This window comes from Enhydra lutris, unplaced genomic scaffold, assembly GCF_002288905.1.
Source record: "Enhydra lutris kenyoni isolate GAN:26980312 unplaced genomic scaffold, ASM228890v2 scaffoldscaffold17, whole genome shotgun sequence".
Lineage (NCBI taxonomy): Eukaryota > Metazoa > Chordata > Mammalia > Carnivora > Mustelidae > Enhydra > Enhydra lutris.
In genome coordinates, this window is record NW_019154101.1 from 32,973,396 (window position 1) to 32,997,076 (window position 23,681).

Consider the following 23,681-nt stretch of genomic DNA (forward strand, 5'->3'; position numbering starts at 1 on the left):
GCATTGAACTTCTTAGCCACATTATCAAAAATAATTCAGACTTAATTATAAGTGCTCGTTTTCTTCTTATCCTTTTATAACATGTTGTACTTTTTAAAAATTCCTCTTTTGTTTTAAATTCCTCTTTTGCATTTTGTATTTTATACAACCAGAGGAGATGCCTGGGTGGTAAGTTTCATATATCATTGCTTGAATCTCAATATCTTTATTTTTATCTGGTTATGAAATCCTACATTCAAGGTCATTTTTCTTAGATTTAAAAAGCATTTCTCAATTATCTTTTAGTTCTCAGTCATTGATATGAAATATGATGGCAAACTGATTTTTGTTCTTTTAGGTAATCCTTTTTTCGTCCCCTTGGAAAACTGTTAGATTTTCTCTTTGTCCTTGGAGTTTGGCATTCTCACTAGGATTCATCTGTGTTTTTGTTTGTTTGCTCTTTAAAATTTTTTGACTCAGTACTTTGTCAGCCATTTTAAGAAAGGACATTCAGATTCTTGGATCTTAAAGCTCTCATATAAAGGGGATGCTGAATTTTCTTTTATCATTATTTTTTGCTTGATAGAAAAAAAAGGAACTAACAGAACATGAGGAAAACCAAAACAATAGCCACAGAAGGAGAAATAACATTTGTAGGTCCATAATCTTAAAAAATCTTCTCAACAGTTCTTTGTGTATACTTTATCACGATTAGCTGTTCTATTATTTTATTTTATTTTATTTTTTACAACTAAATAGACTTGAGTATCTAGAAATAATGTTATTATTCTTTCTGGTCATGAAGTCTATATAGTTATTTATAGCCAGACCCAACAAACTTTGATTGTAGAACTGATGTATTCCTGAGGGGGAAAAACCTACTTTCTGTGCCCCAAAACCTATATTCTTAATAAAATTGGAGATGGGTTTGTCCTAATAATTTGGCCCCATTCAATATAAAATCATTTCAACAGTCTAACAAGTAAATTTAGATTGCATGAATTTCTAAAGAATGTATTAATAATATATAACATAACATGCACAATATCAACAAAAAAAGCCTAAGTAACATTAAATAGCTTACATGTGTTAAAAGAAAAACAGTGGGTCTGATTGAATGTCCATAGGCTAATCTTTATCAAATGTTGCGCTGTGCTGGGCTCTTCTCCACACTCCATGTCAATATCCTTTCGTTAATCCTCACATCCACCCTATGAGGCAAGTGCTGTCATGACCCCCAACATACATAGGACGGAAGTTTGCATAGGGCCATGCAGTTGGCAAATGACCAATTCAGAATTGGAATTCGAGTTGCCTGATTCTTTGGGAGTGTTTGCTTAAGGTGCATCGGAGTAAGGAAAGTGTTGGGGAGCCTGATCTTTTTACCTCGCAGTCAGAGAAGATGTTCTGGAGGTGGTGGTTTCCAAACGGCTCAGACAGGGGAAGAAGAGAAAAGGCATCTCAGGAAAGGACAATTTTTTGACACAGAAGAGTAAAGAATGTGACCTACTGGAGAGAATTATAGGTTGTTGTGTATGGATTCAGTCTCTGTGTGGTCGTCAACTTCTCTGAGACATGGTTGATTTGATACTTTGGGTTTTATCAGTGTGATAGGTCCATGCAACCGTCCACTCAGAGGTTCACATCAGTGGTAAAGGTGATTGGAGTAACAGAGCTGGTAGAAATCTGGTTGTTTTAATCATATAGACATAGCTTTAAGATTTGACTTTTATTATTCCAAATCGGGGCTTAAATTGCTCTGGATTTCAGACCCATAAGAATTCCAAATAGGCTGTCCAATTATGAGTAGGCCCACGTTAAGGAAGAGTGCGAATGAACACCAGAGAGAAAATGTTAGTAAGCAGTGTACTTTCAATTTTGAGCTGTCAGAGCATTTCCCATGCACATAAATGAATCAAGAGCGAGTTGAATAGTTAAGAAAATGCTTTTCACAGAGCTCTTTAAAATTTAACAGGTGTCAAAGAAATTCTACTAAAGAAGCTAAAGTACACTTTGTGTGTGTTTTATGTTCAGTGTTATTGCCCGGCAGAAGGACAGAATGTGAGACCAAGTATTTTCATCCTGGGAATGCTTAAATTCCAACTCTAGGTTTGATTTCATCATGTACTAGAAATATCCTGGATGATTAAATTAATTCCTTGTAAAAGAATGCACCCTTTCCTATAGATCTCATTTCCATAGGACATAATGAGAAACTTGCTGTAATGAGTACTATTGTGATTTTATTAAGCCAACCTACTGTACTGCTATGTGTCATGTTTATTTTGTGGGAGCCAGTGCAATTGTATGTGTTAGGCTTAATTCTGTCTATAATTTGAACCCTTCTCCATCGGAGATCTCTTGATCACTTTACGGCCTTGGTATCCCTTCAGAAACAAAGACCTTATCTCTTCAGCTCTCACTCTCAATTCCATTTGTCTCTGAATTCCAGTCAAAGAAAATGAAATAATCCAATTCCCTGTGAAATTTTTGATGCAATCCGATATTGACATGGATCTCAAGAGCAGTCTATGTGAAAAGCTCGCTCTCCGGATGGATCGTTGCCCACACTGGTTTTTTTGTATCTGATTCAAAGCTGTTTAAAACACAGTTTCTCTTGAGTCTCTTACATTATCACAGCTTGGCTAAATTGACTTCAGTGGAAAACATCTTGGCATCCCAGCTTCATGAATTTAGGACAAGTAAGGGTTTTGTCAGAGAAAAGTGCTATGATTAGGCACTGATAGGATTTTTAAAGAATGTGATTCAAAACAAAGCTATTGTTTAAGGGACGGCAAAGTTTCTAAGGACTGACTTATAATTTGGAGACCGGCTTGCTTTTAGGACTTGAGATTCTTGTGCAACATCAAAGGGGGAATGGAGGACTCAAGGATGAACTCACAAGACACAACATGTTTCCTGGGGCATGAGCATTGTCTTTTTGACTCTGGCCCCTAAATTTTATCCTTCAGTGGCCTCCTGTTACACCAATTCTCTGAACCTCTCATATGGGCACATAATCTATTTATGCTTTTGTGTTGTTTTCAAGTTGTTCGCGTGTTGTCTTGACTACACAACCAGATTGAAAGGTCCTGGAGATCAAGGGGCATGTTTTCCCACTGTTTTTGTGACTAAGCAGCATCTAATTGTGTGCTGAGTTCATGGGAGACTTCTGTCAATCCTTGTAAAGTGGAATGAACTTGACTAAGGAGCCTTGGTCATTCTTGACCCAGGGCCAGGACAGAATCCACAAAATCTGTTGGATCTCATTGGCAGTGACCTCACATCTCATTTCTCCATCCAAGTACTCTCCTGCTCCCCCCGCTCCAAGCTCCCCAACTTCTTGCTCTCCTCAAAAGGCATCTTCATTTTAGGCTTTTCTCACCTGTATTGCCTTCTCTTCTTCTTTCATGCCAAATCTAGGCATTTAAAGGTATTTTGTCAGTAATTAACTAGTTAGCAGATGATATTCGTGTGGTTGCCTAGTCTCAGCACAGAATTTAATCATTAAGTATATGCTTACAAGTCCTTGTAAGTGGCTTTTCAGCATATCAATTTAGTTTTGATTGAGTGTGGTAAAATTATCATTTTTGTTGGCGTTCAACCTTGCTTCCAAAGCCCAAGCTATTTCTTTATTGTTTTGTTTCCTCTTTTCTCTTAAAAAGGTATATTTCCACTGATTCTAAAATCAATAAGTAGTTATTGTAAAGATTTTAGCAAATATAGAAGGACAACAAGAAAATGAAATCCATCCATAATCTCACCAGCCAAAGATAAACATTTTTAAAGTAATTTTCTTCCAGACTTTTCCTATGCATGTGTATGTACATGATCCTTACTTCATAAGCTTGGATGTGTAAGACATGTTTTCTTATTTTCTTAAATTCAAATGAAATCTGACCTTATCCTATAGCCATCCTTTTGGAGAATATTACAATCACCTTGCCAACTCTGAAACAATTTCACTGGTATTACAATTACCTTAAAATTATAAATCAACCCATGCAAAGTAGGTATTTTTATAATATTCGTTCTCCCATCTAGGAATATGGTATATCATCTTTATTCAACTTTCTTTTTGTCTTTTGGTAAATTGTTATAAGGATTTGTTCCTCCCCCTTCCCCACACACCCAGGGGCGGGGTGCTATTGATGGTGTGTGGAAGTCCTACTCTTTTTTCTTTTCTTTTTTGCATTTTTTTTTTTTTTTGAGTGACAGAGAAAGTGTGTGTGCATGTGTGCCAGAGCACAAGTGGGGAGAGGGGCAGATGGCGACAGAGAATCTTAAGCAGATTCAGGGCTCAACACAGGGCTTGAACTCGTGAGCCTGAGTTCATGACCCTGAGATCATGACCTGAGGCAAAACCAAGAGTTGGATGTTAACAGACTGTGCCACCCAGGTGCCCCTAGAAATCCTACTCTTTCCTAAGTTATTTCTAGGTTTTTAACTTTTTAAAGTGCAATTGTGAAAAGAATCTTTTTATCCTTACATTTACTATTATTAATGGTATTATCTAAGACAGTTGATGAATTTTTTTAAAGATTTATTTATTTTGGAGAGAGAGAGAGCATGAGTGGGAGGGGCAGAGGGAAAGGGAGAGAAAATCTCAAGCAGAAAGCAGACTCCAGGAACCCCACACGGGGCTTGATCTCATGAGCTGAGATCCTTACCTGAGCCGAAACCAAGACAGATGCAGGCACTAAACTGACTGCCGTCCAGATGCCCTAACGGTAACTGGATTTTTGTATTTACTTTGTCTTCAACTATACTGGTAAATTTTTTATTAGTTGTATTAATTTTTAGTTTATTCTTTGTAAATTTTAAGTAGGCTACAGCACCACTGGCACATGATAATAGCTTTACCTCTTATTTCCATTTCATGTCTTATTACGGTGGCTAGAATGCCAAGAACAAGACTAACAGTGCTGGTATGTCCATTTTAAAGAGATTGACTCCAGTGTTTCACAGATAAATATTATGTTAGCTGCAGTTTTGAGGTACGTGTTCCTTTTTGTGCTAAGTAATTAGCAATTACCTTTATGTTTTCATTCAAAATGTTCTTTGAATGAGACTTCCTTAAAAATTTTATAGCCACCTATTTAGAAAGCAGTTGTGATGGGAGTAAAAGTGTCATCATGGGTATAATTTACTAGTTTATTGATCATTAATAAGCAGTAGTAGGGTAATTGTAAAAATTAACATTTATTATATTTGTTTACATTAGTCAACTTAACCTACTTAGACTTCTTTATGCCATTTATATTCCTGTGTTTATCACTTATATTTGCATTTTCCCTTCTTCTTCCACTGGATCATAATCTTCTTAAGGAATCATATATATATGTGTGTGTATATAATGTGTGTATATATAATATATGCACACACATATATATGATTCCTTAAGAAGGATGTGTATATATATAATACATATTATACATTATATACATATTATTTGTATATATAATGTGTATTATGTGTACATACAAATGTATTATATATATACTTTTTATATATACACACATATATACATACATTTTATATATATATACATATAAAGAGTATGTGTGTGTGTGTGTGTGTGTGTACACACACTTTTTTTTTTGGCAACATCTCACAGTGTCTTTATTTTTTTTTTTAAGATTTTATTTATTTATTTGACAGACAGAGATCACAAGTAGGCAGAGAGGAAGGCGGGGGGTGGTGGTGGGGGAATCAGGCTCCCCGCTGAGCAGAGAGCCCGATGCAGGGCTCAATCCCAGAACCCTGAGAGCATGACCTGAGCTGAAGGCAGAGGCCTAACCCACTGAGCCACCCAGGTGCCCCACAGCATCTCACAGTGTCTTCTAAAGCATTCACAACCACAGATATTTGTTGTTGATGACTTTCTAACCTCACAATGACAATGACAATAATAGAGACTTAATATTTAATACTTACTAGTTACCCGGGCAGTTCCAAGAACTTTATATGTCACCTTTCTTATATGCAGAACAACCCCTCAAGGTAGATATTAGTGTACTTTTTTCCCCACAAGGTAAATTGAGGCAGTGAGAGAAATTAAGCATTTGCCTCAGGTAGAGCTAGGAAATGATGGAATCTGGATTTGCACCCAGGCATGTTAATCCCAGAACTGTATTCCCTTCCATATATGTTCATGAAATTGTGTAAGTCATGCTGATAAACTTCTTTAAAGGACATTCTAATCCTAATTATGAGACTGATGCAACTAAGAGAATGGGGTAAGACTCAAAATGTGTTTCTCTAGAATAGCATTTAATTTTTGTTTTTGTTTTTTCTTCTCAAGACAGAACTTTTGCTTATTCAATATGAAATGGCCCTAAGAATGTTTTATTCAGTAATCTTTATAACCTTTCCTAACCAGAATTACTTTGGTTAATCTCATAAATCTTTGCTTTGCAAAATTCTTTATTTTTGTTCAAAACAAAAATTATTTGATCCCTTTTGGCAAAAGAAATGTTTATAAATGTTCACCATTAGTAAAGTTACAGTGATGATGCCCATGCACTTTGAGTAGTCTGATCCTCAGATAGCTTTCCCAGGGTTTGCTGGCTCACTGTTAAACTTTCTGTACCCTTTTGTGTGCAGGGTGCTGGATGCGCAGGGACCTGGATGGGGAGTAGAGGGATGGACGGTGCTCTGGTCCCACTTATTACCAGTCACGTGTGAGGCCACTAGGAAACCAGAGAAGTGTTCTTAACTATGTAAAGTGCATGCAAAAAACTAAATAAAATGGGATTAAGATTTCTTCTAGGGTGAGAAATTCGTTATCCATAAGGTTGTGACATTAACCTAATTCAGAAATTGTGAAGATATATTTTTGAGAAACACCAAAACATCAAAATTGTTAAACTATTTTGCCATTCAAAAACTCTTGACATCTTGTTTAATCAACATAGAGTACACTATTTGAAAATCTTAAAAATTACCAATTTAATATATAATTTAAACATCTTCAATTTTGAGTGACAGAATTATCATTTTTATGTTCCTTTAGAAAATACACGTAGTTAATTCCTCTAGCTATACTTTAACTGCAATCACTTTTATGTTCCCTGCCTTGATCCCATATGTCCACAAATAATTAAAATGATAACAAAACAATAGCCACCTCCCAATTCCACTGTAAAAACGGTATTTTATTTCATCTTTTATTTTTACTTTTTACTTTTTACTTTTTTTAATTTTTATTTTTTAAAATATTTTATTTATTTATTTAACAGAGAGAGAGATCACAAGTAGGCAGGGAGGCAGGCAGGTGGGGGAGGGGGAAGCAGGCTCCCCGCTGAGCAGAGAGCCCGATGCAGAGCTCCATCCAAGGACCGGGAGATCATGACCTGAGCGGAAGGCAGAGGCCCAACCACTGAGCCATCCAGGTGCCCCAAAACAGTATTTTAGAAGGAACATATTTCAGGTTATCAAACACTCATTTCCGCAGTTTCACATCCACCAAAAAAAAGTGATCTTTGCATATTTTTAATTTTTACTCATTTAGATTATAAATAGTTCTTGGAATTGGTACTTTTAAAAATCATCATGCTTCACTGAAAAAGAACTGACTTTTTCCCACATTCATTTTGTCTTTCTCAGTTGTGTCTACCTTTAGTGTTTTCATTACAGGTTATTTTGGGCTATCTGCATAAAAGATGAATTAGATTGGAAGCCAAATTTCATTACTCCTATTACAAAGATAGGTCCAATAACAGATGCAACAAAATTTAACTATCATTTCCGTCGGGATCACAGATGGTATTGATGTGGAAGACATCTGTGGCACAGGCCAGAGGAGAGATGGTTGGCTTCCTCTTAGAGTCAGGGCAAAGGATGTGGCAAAAAAGATCTAAGGACACCATAAGGAATTCTAGCACCACTCTCCCGCTCACACAGCTCATGGTAAATCAATTCTAACAGACTCAGAGACCATCTATGGGGGGGTCCAGGGACAGACTGGGGACTGGTGATCCTGAGTTTTTGCACTTGTTTTCTGGGACAATGTAGAATGAAGAAGAGAGGTAATAAATTGTTGTACTTAGAAAATAGGAGAGACTTGTATGTAGGAGAAGTGCTTTATCAAGCAAGAAGATAGCCACAGCAAATTTGATTCCTTGCACTATTGCTCAGGAGACTTACATGTCCAGAAATAAATGAAACAGCAACGTAAAGAAATAAAACCTATGCTGGACAGATGAATAGGAAAATCATGGGCTAGCACTGGACTACTAATGGAGCGTGTTGATCGCAGGATCTAGACACGGGCTCAGATTGTCCATTTACTAATGTAGCAAAGATTATTCAGCATCTATTATGCGCCAGAAACTGTGATAGTTGCCAGGGGACAATGACATGCAAATTAAGCATGGTCCTTAACTTTCTAGAGTTTATGGTCTTGTCCAGGAGCATGGATGCATGTTAAGATACTAGCACAAATGTAAAAGGTGAATATATAATTGAAACCATTTTTTGTTTTTATCATCTCAATGTTTGTATTTGTATAGTCCATCCTTTCCACTATTATAAGCTATAAAAGTGTAACAATTAGCATTTTACATATATTAACTCATTTAATCCTTACACCACTCTGTGGCAGGTGAACTATTAATATTACCATTTTACAAATGAAAAAGCTGAGGCATAGAAAGATGGAAGTAATTTACCCAGGGTTAAACAGCTGCTCAGCTGGGAGCTGGGAACTGAACCCTGGCAGTGGAGGTCCAGAATCTGTGCTCTTCATTGTGACTGCGTTGCAGGGATGCAATTTTTTGGTGTTAAATTTTATTCAGGACATTATTATTTACACATTTCCCTTTCATTGGGTCATAATGTCCCTATGGGCTATGTCATTGATATTTTCCAAATTGCTCTGCATACCTAGACCTTTGGAATGTGTTAGTGATAATTGACCTCACTAGGCAGGCAGCGAGGGTTATCATATTGCATAAATGGTGTTGGCAAACTTCCTTAAATGCAATTTTAATTCTGCTTTATAGCTATAAGGTGACTTCAGTTAACAGGGCTTTAAGGAAGGATAAACCCTGGGGAAGTAAGGAGGACCCAAGATTATCTTAACTCACACACAGACCAGAAAGTTCTTGGCGTTTGGGATATAACAATGCTCCCAGGAGGCTGGCAGGATACTTGGTGATCCAGTAGCATCTCTCACTGGAGGCTGTTCTTGGGATGGCACTCGTTTGCCTGCCTTTTCTCCGTAGTTGAGTTCTCTCTCCCCATTGAGTTTTGATAGCACATACCTTCTTATTACGGGTTGCTTCCATTGCTTCATGACATCTACTGCATGTTTGCTGACAGAGTTGCAAGCCTCAGATTTCATTCCCCATGAAATAGTATCCACTGAGACCTGGATTAAGGCACCGAGTTTAAGGCAGAGGTTTGATGTTGGTCCTGCATGAGCTGATGGCTGGTCTGGAGCCATTTGCTCTTGCTTGACTCGGGGGCTGACCCCTGTCCATAATTTATGGCCAAGTTGTGATAATACTTAGCATTTGATGAATCAAGAGCTTTCTGAAAGAAGTTCTGGCTGTGTTATGCACTCTGAGAATCTGAGAAGGGTGTAGTGAAGCTGTCAGACACTTTGCATTGCTTTTCCAGCATAAACATATTATTGATTTATTTCTACCTTGAATGCCTATGTGACCCAAGTCAGTAATTTGTGTGGCTGGCAGGCCAGGGAATAGGGAAGGAATCTGTTTGTTAGAATAGAAAGAGAATGAGGGAAGAAGGACCATGAAACTGTTAGGATTTCATAAATATTAAATTTTGAAGAAATTTCTAAAAATGGAGTGAATTATGTGATTAATTTGAAGTTGTTGATAACAAAGTGATAGGGTAGAAAGGAGCCTCAAGAGATTATCTACATCATTTTCCTACACCAAGAGACTAGAAGAGGTGGTTGTCAGCCATTTAAATATTTGTATTCAAGGGAAAACCCCCCAAATCTGCAGGGTGACCTACTCTCAAAGAGACATTAAAGTAGAAAGCCCGTGCATTCCCTTTTCCCTATTATCTCTTCCATTACTGTGCTTTATTTTCCTTTATTTTATTAGCTTCCATTGCTGTCTGTCTACTATGTGTTCATGTGTGTGTTTGATTGTCATTGCCTTCCCCACCAGAACATAAGCTTTCTGTAGCTCTTTGGTCCACCACTTCATCTCTTGGGACAGAAAGTGCCTGGCCTATGGTTGATGCTTATAAATATTTGTTGAATAAATGAATTAATTAATATATGTATTAAAAGATGTCTGGAAGAATACACACCAAATTGTTAATGATATCTACTTCTGGGGAATACAGTTGAAAAGCTGGGGGAAAACCAAAGGCAGAAGGAGGTGAGAAGGTGGACTTTTATCTTATAAATATCTATATTGTTTACATTTTGCATTACATAACAAAGTGATATTTGACTTGATGTACATTTTAACTTTTTAGGAATGCAGTCATTGCACAAGCAAGTAAAGGTGTAGATAGATATTATGTTGTAATGCAAACATGTTTACTAATGGCCTGTAGTCCTTTCCAATGAATGTGTCCAATGTTCTGTAGCAAATCTGGAAGTTCTCTTTCAGGGAGGGCTCATATTTTAAAAATCTATTTTTAGTATTCCACATGTGGTAAGAAATTACTATGTAATTATTGACTGACATGCTGGGCAAAATGGAACAACACTGATACCAATTTTTATAGTAACAATATTTTCCAAATGTCCGGAAACAGTCTTTCATCAATACTCAGCAAAGTAATAGAATTGCTGATAAGAATGCTTGCAACTATTTAAGAAGCAGTGGATCATAAACAATAAATAGAATCATTTTGTAAGTGTGAAAATGATGCACACATATTGGTTTAAAAAAAAAAAGACTATAGAATTGCAAAATTAAAGATGAAGAGTATATTAGTTCAGGGGCCAGGAAAATAGAGCCTGTACCAGATGTATTTCAGTAAACATATTTATTATGGGGAAATAAATATAAAGGTGTTGGGAAGGCTTATAAGTCAGACAGGGGAAGGAAGGCAATCCAGAGATTAGCAATAGCAGGAACCTTCTATCACCTTTACAGTTGGAGGAATCAAGGGCATTAGATAGTGTTACCTGGGCTCCACCAGGTGGGAACTAGCACCGTCTAGAGACACAAAGGGAGGGACATCCAGTAGGGGCAGAACAACAGACTGGGAGTCTCTCTAATGTAAACTGGTTGGCAGGAGACTTAGTCACTAACCAAAGTAGATGGGGGAAGAATACTCTGGCTTCTCTTTCTACCTCTCTCCCTCACATTTCGGGCTAGTGCCTCCCATTAGCCAAACCCAACAGGAAATCAGTTGGAAGGGATCCTGGGAATTGTAGTTTACAAAGTTACCCCATGAAATATGGTGCAGACTGAAGAACAACCAGGAACAGTTCTGAGAGTAAATAGGCAAATGACCAGAACAAATGATATGATAAAGAGAAAAACATATTCTATTCATGCAGTAGTCCAGTTTGGAATAAAATATTTTTAGATGTATTTACTCATATTAATTATTTTGTTAAAGATTTTATTTAGAGAGAGAGAGTGCAAGCAGGGAGAGGGGCATAGGAGGAGTGAGGAGGGGGGAGAGAGATCCTCAAGCAGACTCCCTACTGAGTGAGGAGCCCGGTGCAGGCTCAATCTCAAGACCAGGAGACCACAGCCTGAGCCGAAATCAAGAGCTTGATGCGCAACCAAATGAGCCACCCAGGTGCCCCCATATTAATTATTTTATGCAGCATTTATTCAGGTATATTTGGGTGAGAAATCACTGTGGACTGAAGAACAGCATTAATTAGTTCTCAACCTTCTTAGATTTAGGAATCCTCTTCACAGCAATAGATAATATGGCCAATCCTCTATTGATTCTTTATTCCTATATTATTTTAATGATGTTCTGTAAAATAAGCACACATTTTTTTTACTCACTCAATCTTAGGAATTCGTGAATTGTGACAAAGAATTCAATATTTTAAAAATATTTTTTTTCTGATTTGATCTAAATGGCAAACTGAGAGAGAGACTTTGAGGCTATATTTATAAGCATTTCTCATGAAGAATCTTTCTTGTCCAATAAATTAAAAGCCAAATTAGACATAACTGCCATTATATTTTCTCTTTTTAACTTTGGCTTTTGAAATATTGGAGACATTTCAATGCACTATGTAGGAATTTAAATTAAGTGAATGCACCTTATGGATCTTTTGAGGATCATCTTGAGGTGAATTTGCAGAATTATTATCATTTATTGCTTTTCATCAACTATATAATTGAGAAGATTCTCCCAGTGATTTATACCACCATAAAACACTTGGTCTTATTTCTATTAATTATGATTTGGAAGATGTAGTAAGTATAATGTTAATGAACGTGTTGAATGATGTTGGATTAATTGGAATGACAAAAACGCCTTAAGCAAAGAGTGATAGTTTGAGACTGTTGGCCAATTCAAAGATAAAACTGTTATTTACTCTGTGTCCTTAGAAATCTGACTGGTCCAGAACAAGAAATTAGGTCAAATCAGAGTGGTCCAGAGCAAGATGGTAGGTCAAATTGGACTAGTTCAGAGCAAGAAGTTAAGTCTAATCTTCAATCAACATTCCTGGTATTTTTTGAAAAACCTTTTATTATGGAAATTTCAAACACAAACAAAAGTAACTCAAAGTACTGTTCACCCAGTTTTGACAATTACCAACTCATGACCGGACTTGTTTGCATATATATTTTCTTTTATCTCTCCTTGAACTCCACTGGATTACTTTAAAGGCAACCCGAGACATCATTGACATTGATATTCATCCCTGGTTTTAAGTAGCCTTTTGTTTGGGGTGGGGAGCAGGGGTAGCTCTCCATTTAGTGGTGTAGAAGGAGGGCCAACACAAAATTTATGCATTTTCCCATGAATGCCCATTATTGGTAGGCCGTGGTGTTGGAAATTACCAGAGAATTACATATCCTTTGGTGTATTGTTCTAAATTTAGGTGCTAGGTCAACAGTCTTGTAAAATGCACATGTACTTCTTAGGATGGGAAATGTGTTCATTTTCAGAAATCATTACTATGCATTTTAAAATCAGATTCATGTACAATCATGTGGTTCAAGGTAGAAACATAATGAAATGGGATTTTGGACAGGAATATTTTAGAGATAATTAGGAATGTTACAAAAACTTCCAGAACCTAGAACTTGCTCTTCACCAGTAACAATGACATTGCCCTGGGAATTCTGGAGGGAGGTAGCAGAGGCAGGAGAAGACTTTGTGGAGAAATGAGCAGAGGGAGGGTTCTCTTCTGACTTTATACACCCTCCTTGGAAAATGATATCTCTGTCAACGGCTTCAATTATTCTCTGCATTGATGACTTTCAGACCTGTGTTTCTGGATCTCTCCATAGCCCAGGTTCAAATATATAATTCCAAGCAGATATCTTGCATACCTGTGTACAAAGCTCCTCATATTCCACATACCTGCGAGAGATCATCTGACGTCCCTAACCCACTTTCCCTCTCCTTTTCTTCATCTGTATGAATGGTGCCACCACCCAGTTAGGTGTCCAAGTTAGAAACTTGGGATTCATGTTCTTCAGACTAATCAATCATCAGTTCTTGTCCTGTCTGTCTGTTAAAGGTCTCTCAACATCTCTCTTCCATTGCCCTGCATTATTAGTTTAGACCCCCCCCCCCTTTTTTTTTTAAATAAGTAAGCTTTATTCTCAATGTGGGGCTTGAATTCACAACCCCAAGATCAAGGCTCGCTCGCATGCTCCACTGAATGAGGCAACCAATAGACCCTAGACTTTTTTTTTTTTTGGCCAGAGCTAGTACTTATTTTAGCTTTTGTTCACTCCCCATCCTACTATTAGAGACACATTGAATATGCAAACTCAGTATCTCTTTAGTCTCAAGGTCTTAAAGTAACCTTTTTTTTTTTTTAAGATTTTATTTATTTTTTGACAGACAGAGATCACAAGTAGGCAGAGAGGCAGGCAGAGAGAGAGGCAAAGCAGGCTCCCCGCTGAACAGAGAGCCTAATGCGGGGCTCGATCCCAGGACCCTGAGATCCTGACCTGAGCCAAAGACAGAGGCTTAATCCACTGAGCCACCCAGGTGCCCCTTAAAGTAACCCTTTTGTATGGCAAACAGGACCCGTTGTGAGCACTACTCCTTATGCCCATCTCCTACTATTACTTAATGACATCACCACCTGACTATATGGAGATACATATAGTTCTGCCAAAATGCAGAGTCTGATTCAGAAGGTCTGCTTCAGATGCAGCCCAAGAGTGTGTACTTCTAATGAGATCCCAGCTGCTGCTACTGATTCACCGACCACATGTTAGGAGCAAGGCTACAGGATCTATTCTTACCCAATTCCTTAATTACCAACTGAGTCACAGCTATTCCTTCCTATTGCCATTCATTCAGGGTTCACTGCTGCATAGCTTTAGCCATTTTCATTCACATAACCAGTCAGTCTCTCTCCAAATCACCTACGTGGCCAGATCCTTCTTACCCTTCAAGTCTCAGCTCAAATACAACTTTCATTTGGAAAACCACCCTGACTCTCCCAGGAAGATCTGGACACCTCTCGTCCTATGTGCATTATTCTTATCTTCTTCTTACCTTCTTCTGTCATGGTCCTAACGTTACATCGTACATTCTTGTTTGTCTATTTCCTGGTTCAAAGTGTTCTCAGCATCACTCACAGTGCCAAGCACATGGGAGAAACATAGAAAATATTTGTTGAAAAATGGATAGATGACCCCCTTGATGACTTTATGATTGTTTTTTGATATCCTCGCAGCATTGCCAGTACTGTCTGAGAAACAAATAGTTCTAAAGAGTCCTGAAAGTTTCATGGATCACAGACCTTAGAGATGAATCATAATCCTATGTTAATAATGATGCAGTCGCCAGAAGCTAAGGGTCTGGGACTGTCGTTAAGCTTACTAGAGCAGCCGCTGGGCATTAAGCTACCATGGTCTTTCCCCCCCAGGCTTGTAGCCCAGGAAGATGATTTGCCAGCATCTTGGCTGAGTGTCTGTTTCCCACGGAGAGACTCACATTGAACCAGGTTTTAGGGGCCGCCTGAGTGGCTCAGTGGGTTAAGCCTCTGCCTTCAGCTCAGGTCATGATCCCGGGGTCCTGGGATCGAGCCCCACATCGGGCTCTCTGCTCAGTAGGGAGCCTGCTTCCTCCTCTCTCTCTGTCTGCCTCTCTGCCTGCTTGTGATCTCTGTCTGTCAAATAAATAAATAAATAATCTTAAAAAAAAAAAACCAGGTTTTAAGACTGATATGTATTTTGACAGTCCATTCATTGTGAAAAGACATGGCATTAAGAACCAGAATAGTGGAATTCTCATGATTAGCCCTTTCCTTGCTGGTACTAGGTTTTAAGGACAGTTAGCTCTTAATTCAGTGATATATATATATATATATATATATATATATATATATTTTTTTTTTTCCCCCCCTTAGGATGGAATCTGAAAAGTAGGATTTAGATAAACTGGATGAACAGCAGCATTTGGTTAAGATACCTTGAAACCTCCAAACCATAATAGGAAAGATCTTGTGAATGGGACCAGAGAGAGTCTGTGTGTATCCATTTCCACCGTAAGGATGAACTTTCAGTGGGACTGGAAATGCTCAAACTTACAGTCTGATGAGGAAGAGATAGGGAGTGCCTTCCCCAGAGTACTTGGATTGGCCCTACCACTGTTTGTCGCTGGGACTCTTCCTTTCCCTGGCCATGAACCCCTTTTCAGATTGACTTCTCTTCCACAGAGCAATTCTCCCCTTTTATTTATTTTTATTTATTTATTTTTTTTACAGAGAGAGAGAGAGAGAGAGAGAGGGAAGCAGGCTCCCTGCTGAGCAGAGAGCCCGATGCGGGACTTGATCCCAGGACCCTGAGATCATGACCTGAGCCGAAGGCAGTGGCTTAACCCACCGAGCCACCCAGGCGCCCCAATTCTCCCCTTTTAAAGATGACTTTGTGTAACTCTGTCCCGTTCACCTCACTTGTTGCTTTCCATTACTACCAAGTCCTAGACCAATAAAACCCCACGTGATGTAAAAGCAAGCAAGGAAACAAACCACTCTTCTCTCTGGAGTGAGGTCAGACTGGCCTTACTGATGAAGGGAGTTGATGTCTGTAAGATGTGATATAGGGGTTCTTGAACATCTTTCAGCCCAACTTCGTAGCATAAAAAGGGAAGAAAATTAATCTTCTTTACCGAATACTATGCATTCAGTAATTTCTTTTAAGTTGAATGCAAATGCCTCTGGGAGAGGTAACACTACTCCCTGTCTCCGGGAGTGGATTTTGTGTGTGGATTTCCTGGACAGTGGTGAACAGTGGAATACGCATCAGACTATTACAGATCCGAGTGGGTGGGCGGTCTGGAGGGGGTTAAGTTTCTGTTCCAAAACCTACATGTTAGACTGTACTTTTCTTATATTACCTTGAAGCTGCTGGGAGAAAGAGAGCCTGCCTGTACAGCAAAGACAGTTCTAGTACGTTCTGAGAAGAGTAGTAAGGGAGAGTCTGAGGACGGAAACTGCACCTTGATGCTAGGGCTATTGGTTCTTGAAATCCGTTATCATGGCAAGTTGAAATTTCCCTCTTTTGGATATAAATGTTCACACCTCTGACAGCTTTCTTTCCTTTCCTGGTAGTAGGGGAGCAACACAGTTATGTGTTTCTCTCTCCTCTGTGTGCAACTCAGTTATCCAGGAGTCAGGCTAAAATGCAGATTCTGATTCAGGAGGTCTGAGTCAGAGTGGGCGCCAAGTTTCTGTATTATTATTATTTTTTTTTAGAAGATTTTATTTTTAAGTAATCTCTCTACCCAATGTGGGACTCGAACTTCAAACTCTGAGATCCAGAGTCACATGCTCCACGGAGTTTCTGTATTTCCTGCACAATCCCAGCTGATGCTGCTGGTCCACACAACCCGGGGTGAATAGCAGAGGTGGCAGAGTCCCTTGAGGCCACTCCCACCGCCCCCTCCCCACACTTAAAGATCAGCTGAAGGAAAAGTTGTCCTTTTCCTTGCCATTTGGTCTGTTTTACTGCTCTCTGGCTGCAGCCATTTCCTTTTGCAGAATGAACCACGTCACATGGTAGGAACCCTTTCTCTGTCCTGTGGGTTTGCATGGCCTTGGACAAAGTGAGTAGCTGGGAAGTGTTAAACAATAGGGATTACGGGAAAATGAGTGGAGGGAGAGGGTACTCTGTGGGGGAGAAAGAGAGTGGTGCGCCTGCGTGTGTGTGTGTGTGTGTGTGTGTGTGTGTGTGTGTGTGTGTGTGTCTGTGTCTGTGTGTCTGTGTGTGTGTGGCGGGGCGTGGTGTAGGGAGGAAAAGGATATAATAGGTCTCATTGGAATGTGGAAATGTGCGTCTGTGAGAGACCTGTTAACTCATGTCTAAAACAGCATAACACCCCAGCATGGTTGGGCAAGTATGGTAGCAAAATGGAAAAAAAATCTAGGGAATGTTAAAAAATACTCGGGGATAATATAACATCCCCCTTTCATGGCTTCTTTTCTCTTTGCTGGAGCAGGTTGGATATAGTTCTCTGCTGTTCAAAGTTCTTTCTGTTCTGTTCCCTCTCCTGCCTTGCAGAGATGAAGGGGAAAGCATTACAAAGGGAGAAATTTCTACTGTTTGTGGCCAAACAGTATTGAGGATGTCATTATTCCAGTTTCACTTAAGTCTTCTTTCCAAAGTATTATTATGTAATTTCTCTGCAGAAATCCCACTTAACACCCAACTGACCTTCCTGACTTTGCTCTTTCGCTTTTTTAAAAATCTCATCTTGGTACAAATTACACATCAATGGTAGAGAATTATTTTTTTCCCTTAAAAATAAAACTGTCCCAGATTTCAGTTGTTAACTTTTTAATGTTAAGGACAGCCTCCCCACTTCAATTTTCTTCAGCCAGGAATTCCAAATGCATTTCACATTGTTCCTTTGATAGCGTTCTCTTATTTATCAAAGTGTCTCCCACAATTATACCTCCTATTATCAGGCTTTAGAAAATGAAGATATTATAAAATAATTTAAATACGGGCACCTGGGTGGCTCAGTGGGTTGTGCATCTGACTCTTGATTTCCGTTCAGGTCATGATCTCAGGGTCATGGCATCAAGGCTCCACACTCAGAGCAGAGTCTGCTTGGGATTCTCTCTCTGCCCCTCCCCCTTTTTGGGCTCTAAATCAATCAGAGAATAAACATTTTAAAAATAAAATGACATAATGCAAATAATCAAAATCTCCAATGATCACATGGCAGTAGAAACACTTCTAAGAGTTTTCTCTTGGAGAAGTTTTTTGAAAAAACTAATCTTTCACCAGCCAAAAGACTCAAAGAATTTGGTAATCTGTCTATAAACTAGTTTTCTGTGATATTTTTTCTTTGTGATGGTGGGAAAAACAATATGCAGCAGCAGCAGCAACAACAAAAATAAGTACGTAAGATGTCTTGTGATTGTGATACATTTCCAATTTTCAAATCCAGATTTAGCTATGTTTTTCTGTTTTACAATTGGGTTTACATTGCAAGTCTATTTGTGCAGTGTTGGAGGTTAGACATCTCTGTGGAAAGTTTGTATTTGTTCAGAAAAAAGTGGCTTCCGTGGAGATGTCACTGGGAAATGTTACTTTCTATTGCTTGGACTATTTAAAATTTTATATGTGTAAAGTGCTATACAATCCCATTAGTGGTTATACGCATAAATAATTTCATGACTTGGTTTATTATTGCTATATCCATTTTATAGATGGTAATACAGAGGAATGGATTACAGGGGAGTTGAAATGAGGACCTACAATCACAAAAAGTTTCCAAGACCGTTGTTTTTTAACTATTGACTGCAAATGTGTCACTGCGTGTCAAGTATCTGATTTAAAAAATGAAATATCTATGGATTTAGTGTCCCTGGGCCATGTCTGGGTTCGTGAAGGAAAAATGAAGAGATGTGAATCAATTACATAATATTACATAGAGAAAAATCCCTGTAGTGAGAAATGCGTATTAACTCAATGGTCTTCTCTAGCGGGGGGAGCTCTGATGAATCATTGCTTGGCCTGTTTGTTTTGATAAATATCACTATCCTGCCTGTTATGGTGCCATGAATGGCTACCTTCCACATTCTTCTTATAATTAGGATTCTAATCCTGAAAATGTGTCTATCAGATTCTTAATGATCATCTTAAGATCACACTGCTATGGCCTCAGAGAACCAGTTTTGGAACAAGAGAGTCTATCAGTAGAAAACTTCCAATGAACTGAGTGGAGGTATCTTGACAATTGTGTTCCATTTGCCGATGGCCATTTGCACTGGCTTTAGAAAATTTAAAGTGAATGTTCTGATGGGAGCAGTGTGTCTTCATGTGCAGAAGATGGGTGGGATTCCTTACCCTTCTACCATATGGTATAGTACCAGGGGTTCCCAATAAAAGCTGGCCTCTAACTTCCATAGGACTCTTGCCGTGGTCTAGTAGAATGTAGACCCTCAATTATTCCTCTCTATGGGGAACAAGCAATCTTGTTGACACCTGAATTGTAGTCTTGTGACAGTTTTGGACTTCTGACCACCAGAAAGGTAAGAAAATGATGTCACTAAATTTGTCCTAGTTTGTTACAGCAGCGATAGGAAATCAATATGGGTAACTTTTACCTTCACGGGCTCTTTCCTCCATTAAAAAATATTAAAAATTGTATTTTATGATTATGTTGGTACAAAGACATATTAATATCATATAGTAAAACACTCTTTGACCTAAAGTTCCCTTTTTTTCCCTGATTTTAAAAGAAATTAGAACATTTTTGTGGGTACCTAAAAGTATCATAGGCCAAGTATGCCTGATGAATAGGTTGGTTCTGCCAATGGACATGTCAATCTAATCTTTCCCATCATTCACCATACTGGATTCAGTGAGCCAAGTACATGCCGACTGGGGAATTTCAGAGATAAAGTCTACTTGTTTTTTTTTTTTTTTTTTTTTTGGTCTAATCTCTTTCTGTTTGAATGGGGGAAACTTTTACATTAGATACATATTTTGAGCAGGAAGAAATTATTCAAAGTGTCTCAAGTTACATGACTTCAGTATAGCCCCACACTCACTGTATCCACAATAAACCCACAATATATCCTGGTTGAATGAAGACCCTTGTCAGTCCTGTTTCTTGGAATGTTATGCCTGATCAATATATCTTTATTTATGTTTGTTGCAAATAGATGACAAAATGGATTATGATTAAAATTTGAAGACAGATGAAATAATATAAATATTCCTTATGTTTAAAGAGCACCTACAGTTTGTGAAACACGTAGAGGTACATCATCTTTTTTGATGACATATAAAATCACTTACGATCTTAGGAGGAAAAATATTATATAATACATAAAAATAGTAATAATAAGTAGTTTTATTTCAAGATAAGTTATTTGTCATTTATAATACTAAGAATGAGTAGTTATATCTGACTTCTGTCACTTTGGCCTATGTTGTCATGTGGAGGCAAAAATGTAAACCATAGTTTGTACTCCTTAGTCATATATATTACTTTCCATACTTGGCCTCTATGAATAATGATATATTTCAAGCTTATGACCATAAGCGTTAATGCTGTGAATTGGAAATTACAACATACCTCATTAACTGTTTCCATTTCTCTGACAATTAGAAGCCAGAAAGGCATAATTTCTAGGTAAAAAGCAAAGTTAGGTGAAGGGAAGTTTGGAGACATGACAAAGAAACTTGTGGCCACAGGGCCTTGCTACTTAGAGAGCTGGTGAAGGTAAAAATAGCCACACTCTTGAATTCTGATCCTAATTCAGGCTTTGCAGAGTCTACTCTAATTTGGCACCATTCTGCATAAGGCTACATCGAAAAGGATTTGTTTCTAGAGATTTTCAGGAAAGTAGCCAATTCAAACCGCTCAACTCTGTGAGATCATTCCTGGCTGGTAGTAAGTTCTTTCTATCATCGTGGAGCTTGCTTGAGAGCAAAGAATATCTTCAAACCTACTGCTTCTGAATCATACATGTGCTATCTACATGTGCTTACGTCCATCTACACCAGCACCCAGGTCTCTACACCTGCCTTTCACTCCAAGTCCGTGAACTTACTCATAAGCCTGCAAGTGTCCCAGTCAGACCTGTTTAGCCCAGCTCTGAGAAGACAGAGAGGTAAGACAGACTGATACATTCCATCAAATTAATTCCTCATTTCACATTTGAAGTTTTGACAGGATGCCTGACCTCCAGTGGCAAGGAGGAGGTCTTTTAGTCTGCTCAAGGGCAACCTCAGCGGCTGATTCTGTCATTCAGAAAAGTGAGTTGCCCTTCAGAGATTCTCTTCCATTGTTCTTCCATCTTGAGTTCTTCCCTGCCTGGCCCTGGTGAGGTGCCTTTTAAAAAGTCGCCTTCATTCACGCTACACCCCGCCACACCTCCAGGCCCCAGGATGCTTGCATCTGAGTTCCCAGCAGTCTTAAAGCCTTGCCAACAGCAGACAGAGGCATCCCGCTGAGTCCTGGGTGGTGAAAAAGCCGCGCCTTGCGCAATAGTGACCCACTTGGCACAGGGGCAGAGCCATCCTGACGGGCTCCAGAGACTCTTCTGTGGGTCCCCCGGGATAGGTCCGTGGAGAGCAGTTGCAGTCACCCTGCCACAGCGCAGGGTCATCAGCAGAAACCCCAGGAAACAGGGCCCTGTCCCTTGGCATAGGGACTCATTCCTGTAGCGTGATTTAGCAGCTGTCTGAAAAGAGAGAATACTGCTAGGACCTGAGCTGGGACCATTAGGTGTAAAGAGGTCAAGTTGAAAAAACAGGGGTGGGGGAGGGGCGTCTCCGTGGCAGAGTCCGTGATAAGCTGCTGGCTCTTGGCTTGGCTCAGATTGTGATCTCATGGGTCCTGAGATACTGCCCTGAGTGGGGCTCCACACTCAGCAGGGAGTTTCCTGGCAAGATGCTCTCCCTTTACTACCCCCCCACAGTCGCAAGCACCCTCTCTTCCTCTCTTCCCCTCCCCTTACAAATAGATAAATCAATCCCCCACCCCCCCAAAAAAAAAGAAAAGAAAAAGAAAAAAAACAAGTGTGGGTCTAAACCTCCCCCCTCTCCTGCTCCCCTCTTCTCGCCCTGAGAAAATTATTCCAGCGTAAACTTTTCATTTTAAATTTAGGATCTCTTTGTGCAAGAAAAACTACTTTATTACTCAACATTAATAACCCTCACTTTGAACCTTAATTCTGAAAACCACAGAATTTAAAAAATGCCGTAAATAGCTGACATGGGCGTTCTTCCCCTGCTTTCAAAGGAATTGTTTTTGTAATTACTGTGCAGGGTGAAGTTGAATTGTCCCCCACCCCCTGCCGTAAGCAGGACAGTGTAATGAGATATCTCTACTCAAAACATCCCTCATATTCAGATTAATTAATTATGGAAAAGTTTCAGTGCATTCCTAACGCTTTTCTCAATCTTTTATTTTTTAAAGTCGTTGGGTCTCTATTCTAGTTTGGAGTACAAGTAAATGCCTGACATATGGTCTAAGCCAAATTCCAAAATGAAGCAAAAACAGTGCCTGCATATTTGGCAGGAATTTAAACCAGTTCAGGTCAGTGTCTGTTTCTGCCCAAAGAAGAGTTTCTGCATTTACACTGGGCTAGAAAAATAACACAGGAAAACATGGGGAACAACAAGTAATTTTGTAAGTTGCAGTGCCCGGCTAACCGAAGGATAATGTTTAGAGCAACTCAGGGAATTATGGCCCAAGCTGCAATTTGGGTTTGCATAACATTTTGGGGGGCAGCGAGCAAGAGAAACAAGAGTGTGGACCGCATTGTCGTAGGGAAATTGCCTTCTCCCTTCTGAGGCTCTCACCTTGCAAATCACCCTCTCTTAGCAAAAGCACATCTTACTTGTTAACTCCTCCCCTGCTCGCTAACCTTTTCAATCATCCCCCTTCTTCATTTCAGAATGGCCTTCGGAACAAAGCAGCGTTTTAAAGCCTTTCCCACTAAAAGTTCGCCCCTCCCCCCCGCTTTAAAGAGGCAGTGTGGGGGTAATTTTCTCTTTTTGTAAATTTGTTTTTCTGCAATCTACTCTTCTGAAGCTGTCATTGTTTGGGGGTTGATGGATATTTCTTCGGAGATACCATCATATCGCTTGTTATTGTAACACTTATTGGTGATAAAGTTCAGACTAAAAATTAAGCAGCTGCAATGTAGCAGCACAAATTAGTTTAATGTAAGCAGTCAGGAGCAGCTGGCTGGCTCAGGACTCGAATTTAGCTGTGGGGGGAAGGGTTCTGTGACGCTGACAGTGTTTTTTTCCTCTACATAAACATTTTTGGCTGTTGCAGCTTTTGTGCTGATCATGTGACAGTGTCCCTAGGCAGATAATTTATTTCTGTGGCTTTCATGAGCAATCATTAACCTTCAGACACCGAGTTTGCTTTTTGCTTTGTGGCATTTGTTATTATTATTATTATTTTTTTGTATACTAACTAGTTTAATTCAGAAAGTGTCAGGAGAAAATTACAACCAATTTATAATAGACTGCAATGCATAATACTTATGTTTCTATTAAAGCAGACCTTGCTTACAAAAGCATTCTCATAGCTTAGCTGGCGTGTGTGGATCAGAATAA